The 7,126-nt window shown below is 41.6% G+C and overlaps 1 pseudogene; it reads left to right on the top strand.

The window, feature by feature from the left end:
- The first annotated feature begins 456 nt into the window (after window positions 1–456).
- The window catches only part of LOC116067832, an 8,737-nt pseudogene continuing 2,067 nt past the window's right edge, over window positions 457–7,126 (top strand).

The following is a 7,126-nucleotide window of genomic DNA, read 5'->3' on the forward strand; positions in this document are numbered from 1 at the left end:
GGCCAAGATAGATCTGGAGTAGAGTCCATGCACCCAGACAAATAGATGGGTGGCACAAGTCAAATTTTTCAACCATGTTAAGCCTGCATCCTTGCTGACTCCTGTCACACATGTTTATTGAACACCTGGCTTGGCCTCCCTGCTCGCCAAAGCAAAGAGACAAATACAAACATGTCTTCACTTACAAAGCTTATGTTCCAGTGTTTATGTCAGGGAGTCCACTGGGGGTAGTTTGGAAGAATCACTGCAAATTAAGAAGACTGTGTGGTGTGTTAGAAGGTGCTAGATGTGAATGAGACCAGGAAAAAAGAGGGAGTATGTATGAAATTTGGTAATCAAAGAAGGTCACATGAAGAAGATATTTAAACAGAAGCCTAAAGGAAGCCAACTCAAACTGTTCACATTCCTGGAGGTGGAGGAAAGGTTCCAAACCCAGGAAAAAGCAAGGATCCCGAGATGGAAGTACAGGAGGTATTAAGATTTTTCTCTTGTGTGTTTGTGACTGGAATAAAAGCAGGGTGAGGGGGGTTAGAAGAGACATCACTTTACTGAGTAAAAAGAGGAGCCACATGAAAGTGATAGTGAGATTAGGCTTGGTACTTGAGAGCCCTACCTTAGCTGTTCTGCAGTGGAGGGAGCCTTGAGAAATGAAGCTTGCTTTCCATCAGGCATTGATAGTGGTGTTCTGCTTTGAGCAAGAGTAGAGGGTGGCAATAGCAAGAGTCTCACTGGTGAGAACTGGTTGATACCCAGGAGGTCTACAGAGAACACAAAAGTCACAGTTCTTATTACATAGATGCCTTCTCAGGAATAATAGCCCATTCTCACAATAATTCCAACTCCGATGATCTATAAGCACGATTCATCATGTAAAGAGGTGAAATGTCCAGAAAACAGGGCATCTGTCTTTGAGATTTCCTTTGTGTAGTTCCATGTGTAAGTAAGTATGGACCTGATGCATATGGAGAACTGTAGAAAGACAGAGACAGGGACAGACAGAGACAGAGAGAACAAAATATACTTAAAATTGTCCAATTGTCCTGCCTACAATCCAATACATGACAGAAGCTCAACAACTATTGATTATATATTTTCTTAGAGGAGAAGTATTTCCATTCCTAATTGTAAGCAAAGAGAATAAACTAGTGTATTCTAACGTTGGGAAATGTACCAGTAACAATCCCATTAACAATCTTCAGTCCAGTTCTGCAGTTCCTTCAATGGCTGCTCACTTGAGAGTAGTCTCTTCTATTGAGTTATCTAGCACGGGTACCATTTGCTTCAAGGTCATGTGCTATGTGCTTCAGAATCAACTATTCTAGTAGACAGGATAAACATTCCTGTCTAGATTTCTCTGCTGGATATTTATAGTTTAACTTGAAAAACATGCTTCACTTGGTGAGCAGCCTTTCCTTCTTCCAGATAGTGTGGGCAGTTGTCAGTCACAGAGCTGTCCTTCATTCCGGTTCTCACATTTTTCACCACTGAAACAGAAGGCAAAGAAATTTTGCAGCTCTTTCATAAAAGAAACATGAATCTTAAGCAGAGATTCACCAAGCAAGAAGATGTTTTCCTTTGGTCATTGGGTAGAAATGACCTACAAAATGGCTTCATGTATTTCTTTCTTTTTTTTTTTAAAGATTTATTTTATTTATTATGTGTATGAGTACACTGTAGCTGTACAGATGGCCGTGAGCCATCTTGTGTGTGGCTGCTGGGAATTGAACTCAGGACCTCTGCTGCCAGCCCTGCTCTCTCTGGCCCTGCTCGCTCCACCCTGCTTGCTCCAGCCCTGCAATGCACTGTAGCTGTCTTCAGACACACCAGAAGAGGGCATCAGATCTCATTACCGATGGTTGTGAGCCACCATGTGGTTGCTGGGATCCAAACTCAGGACCTTCAGAAGAACAGTCAGTGCTCTTACCCACTGAGCCATCTCGCCAGCCCAGCTTCATGTATTTCTAAAGATGAGGTATGAAATGCTCTGATATGTTTTGGTTCTTGTCCTTTCTGCCAGGTAGTGGTCCAACAAATATTGTCACTCAAGGATGTATTCAACAGCCTTTGACTAAGTGCCCTTCTGTTAATTAAACAATGGCTCCATCTCCAACAAAAAAATAATACTTGAATTTTAGTTCAATGACTAAATCTACAATACACAGCTTAATATGACTTCCTGGTCCTTTATCAAAGAGGTACCACAAAAGAGAATAATATTCAAACACCCACGTCATTCAGTGTGTTTCTTTGTGAATGTGGCAAAAAAAATGAGTACATATGAAGGATGTATGCTCTCTATCCAGCATCCCTAGCAACTCTTTGTCGTCTTCTTTATGGTCTATGTTTTCAAGTGAAAAGTGGATCAGTCTAGTTATGGAAGGCATAGAGCAGTGGAGGGAGCCTCCCGAGACAAAATGAAAAAGAGAAAGAAAAGAGAGAGGGAGATGCATGTGCCTCACCAAAGTAATCATCCACAAATGGCCTTTGCAACTTTTCAAATGCAGTCTGAGCCATCTAATTATCAATTACTAGGCTATTGAACCACAAAAGCTAACCTTTCCTACCCTAGCTACCTGTATTAAGAAAAGAAAGTGAGAGCATTCTAGGGCCAGAGCTCCCCAATCATGACATTCAAGATAGAGCTATTAACTTAGTTAAGGCTCCAGGCCACCTTTTCAAAGATCTTGGTATAATCATTGATGCTAACTAGGAAAGACATCCGTAAAAGATGTCAACAGTTCCACACTTCTCAAATTGGTGAGAATCAGAAGAAAAGACGGGAGTGGCATCCCAGAAGCCAAGCAAGCTGTGTCCCTGATCATCACCTTCCTATCACAAAGGAATGGTGTCATAGCAGAAGTACTGGGGCTGGGTCATACAAGCCTGGACTTAAACCAACTCCTGTAACAGAGTGATAGGATGCTGAAGTAGATGTCTTCAGCTTGGGGCTAGTACACAAAATCCATTCCCATTGCTTCTGGCCCTTCCTTTTTAGCAGGGTAATCCAGGTGGTACATGGGAAATATATGGAAAAGGTTTGGTGTATTATAATGATGGGAACTCTGATAAGTAGGGGTTTGAGGTGTTGAGGACCATTTTATGGACAGACTTATACCCAGACACATTAAACTCCCCAGTGTCATGCATATATTAACTATGGTATCATATGGGAATCTGGAGCTCTCTGATGCCAAAAGCTAGTGGTACATGTGACTTTGGTGGGAGCCCTGAACTGTGGCATATTTTAAACATCATATCAAAGAGTTCTTGTAGGTCACAGTACAAGACATCTGTGGTGTCTTTTAATGAAGATTCCAGAAAGGGACATAGAAGCCATTCAGACAATCTAGGGTGTTAGCATACTGCATGAAGAAAGGCTGGCAGTGCAGCTGCTGTGGCTTCATGGGCCTCACAGGTGTTTTAAAAGTTCCATTACTGCAATTATGTGTGCAGAAATATCCATTCATGGCTCTCAATTTACCTAATTTATGTTGTGAGCCAGAAAACCACTCATGTTCCTGCTGAGATACAAGACATGTAACAGATGGCAGCATCCAGGCTGGGGAATAAGTTGCATGTTTCTGACAATAAAACTAGTCAAAAACGTAGAGTTCATCACCTATGTGATCATTATTCTGGTGTCCTTGGGCCCCTGTGGACCACAGAACTCAGATAGCAACCATTATTCCCAACTATGGTTTTGGAAGGCCTTAACAATCTCTTGTGAGTATGAGACCGAATTTCAGTAAGTACTACTGACAACCCTAGCCTTGCTCAGCAGACATAGATCTTGTGTGCTGATGACCAGGTCCATGACACCCAGGAAGAAAACTGAAAGAAGCTTTGTGGAAAGACTTGCTGAGTTACCTGCTAAGTCCTTTTCTCACCCTGCAGGTTCAACAGAGCAGTGAGTAACTCTATTTACAGCCAATGGCACAAGGGCAAAGAAACAAGACACTAGGACTGAAATATACCTCAAACTATTTCATTCTTTTCCAAAGCTTCACACACTTTTGGAGGCTCTATCTTGCCACAGTTTAGCAAATGAGTAAAACATATTCATATTCTACGAAAGATGATTTGTATCATTTAAGTAAATTTGCAATGGGCAAGTTGGCCTAATATTGTATGCTAAAAGTATTTAGAAGATGTCTTATATCATGCATCTGTCATACAGCTTGGAGACACGAATATAGAAAAGTCAAGCTGAAATTGGGCTGAAAGATTCCACCCTGTTAGCTAGCTTTCACCGTGCCAAAAAGGTGCTATATAGGATGCTGGAGAAGAAAGCGATAAAACCCAGCAAATAAGTTGTAATTAACCAGGGCATCCACTAAATAAAGCAACTGATGCTTAGCTTCCATGGCCACACAAGCGAAGGGCAGGATTTCATGAGAGTTGTTGGAAATTCAACGAGAGAAATAGCCTACAACAGAGCAAGTAAAGGTCGTAAGTATAGCAACAGCCTCACCTTAGTGGGCATGTGCATCTCGATCTAAAATCTAATGGGCAGAGGAAGGCAAGATGCTCCTCTGGGCTCGCTCTTCAATGATGTGCTAAAAATGCCTCCTAACAACATGCATTCCAATTTGGCTTAGTAATTCTGTCCAAAGCAGAACCTAATATGAGAATAATCAGGACATCAGACTTCAACAAACTTTAGAAAAGTATGAGGGCATTTTCTTGAGGCTGGTCGATAAATGACCATTGGTGAATGTTTTGGTCATATCCAGTATCTACCCATCCTGATAGGAGCAAGACTGTCAGTAATAAAGAGAATATGTAGACTGAGACAAGAAAAGACAAAGGCAGCGAGTATGCAACGAATAGGGAGTGCTGAGGGGGTCATTCTACTGTTACTAACATTATCAGCACCCTTATTTTATAATCCCAAATGAGCTGACATATTCCAAGCCCTATTGGACTGAAAAATACAGATGCTGGTGAGTTTCGATTTAATTTCAGGCTTGGTACTTACTGGAATCTGCAAATCCCCCTCCTGTTCCTTTCCTCACAAATCTGCCTCAACCCCACTCTTTCCCTAGAAAAGCTGCTTTCCTTTAGTTTTCTGGCTAAGGCGTGGACTACAGGTTTCCTAGCATTCTTCTTCCAAAAGAGTTTATTTAAATATGGGGAAAAATCTAATTGAGAAGTAGGTATCTCCAGACAGTCTATCTTCCCCAACCTACCTGACCCTTCTATCTGTCTTTCTGCCTCTACTTCTGTCTCCTGTCTCCTGCCTCTGTCTCTGTCCCTGTCTCTCTCTGTCTCTGTCTCTCTCTCTCTCTGTCTCTCTCTCTCTCCCCCGTCTCTGTCTCGTGTGTGTGTGTGTGTGTGTGTGTGTGTGTGTGTGTGTGTGTGTGCACGTGCACAACTTTCAGGAGTTGGTTTGCTTTTTGCCCTCATTGAGGTAGGGTCTATCTCTCTTGTTTCTGCCACTGTGCTACATGCTCCACACCCCTGTCAATACTCCTATTTTTGCCTCGTGTTTCACTGTGGAGTCCTGGGATTACAGGTGCACACCATTGCACCTGACTCTTTACACTGATTTTGGAAACTGAACTCAGGGCATCAGGTTTGGATTGCAAGTACTTCTGCCCTATAAGCCATGTTGCTATCCCCATTTTTCTTTTTTATATATTTTGATTTACTCTTATAATTCATCATATATAAACACAGATATGTGTATGTATTACCTATAAAAGCATATGCATATGTATATATAGAAACAGAGGTAAGCCGATATAATATTAGGTAAAAACTAGTGAAATCAAAATTAAATGAGTAATTTAGTCAGCAATACTGTCCAGTTGTGGTTCTCTTTAGTTGTAACAAATGTACTACAAGAGGTCAATAGTGGGACTAGCTGGAAATGAGTATCTGACGACTCCATTCTACAAATTTCCTTTACAAATCTAAAATTATTAGAAAATAGTTCATTTAAACAAAAAAGAACACTCTAGTTGAGCAGACAGAGTGTGAAGGAAACCGACCTGCAGTCTCTCTTCTTCAGTGGGTGCTCGCGAGCTGGGGTAGTTGAGTTTTAGGTAAGGATGAAGCCAATTAAAATCACCCAATAATTTTTGGAAATCATACAAGGTTTTCAAGAGTGGAAAGTCTAAATCATTAAGATAATAATTAACACTTTCGGGGCAGAGGAGATGGATCTGCGAGAAAGTGCTTGCCTTGCAAGAATGAAGGCAGGAGTTCAGATGCCCAGAACTTACAGAAATGCTTGGTAAGTGTGGTAGCCCACCTGCGATTCCAGCCTTGGAAGGCAGATACAGGACATCCACAGAGCAATCTAGCTTAGCAAGACTAGCCATGTAGGTAAGCTCAGGTTTGACTGAGAGGTCCTGCCTCATTGAATAAGGTGAAAGAGATATGGAGGACTATTTGAAACTTCAAACTCCATCTCCACATGCACATGCACACACAGATACACAGGAACCTGTGCACATGAGCACACACAAGCACATACGTACACACACACACACACACACACACACACACGGGGAAGATGGGAAAATTAGTGTTTACTGAGTACTGCTAAGGCCCAGAAACCAAAATCAACTTGTTACTGGCTCTATTTTCTTCAATCATCCTAATTGCCCTATGTGGTGAAGCAGTTACATTCCAGCTAAAAGAACTTTTTCTGAGGAAATGTATTTATATTCACATTATGTTTCCTTATTTTTAGGGCACCAGCTTGAAAACCAATTATTTTCCTCTTGGGAGAAAAAAAAAACATTTTAAGAGAGGGTTACTATGGGAATCATAAACTAAGATGGACTGGGAAATTACTGCTAGAGAAAGGTCAAAGAACAAGCACTGACTGGATTGGCTGGCACCACGCTGCTCCAGCGGCATCCACTTCAGAGAGAGAATTAAAGGCAAGAAGCTGAGGCACAACCGCAGAGGCTTGGAAGAATAGTGTTCAGAATTATTCCCAGGGAAGCAGAGAGAAGACAGTTTGCTGCTTTAAGTATCTGTGTGGAAAAACTAAAGGGCCTCCTCTGAAGTCAAAAGTCTAAGGCCTACACGCCACAAGTGGCTGGATCTGAGCCAAAAGAAAAGTAAGTACCAAAAAAGGAAGAGAGAAAGAAAGAAAGAAAGAAAGAAAGAA

Source organism: Mastomys coucha, unplaced genomic scaffold (assembly GCF_008632895.1).
Source record: "Mastomys coucha isolate ucsf_1 unplaced genomic scaffold, UCSF_Mcou_1 pScaffold22, whole genome shotgun sequence".
Classification (NCBI taxonomy): domain Eukaryota; kingdom Metazoa; phylum Chordata; class Mammalia; order Rodentia; family Muridae; genus Mastomys; species Mastomys coucha.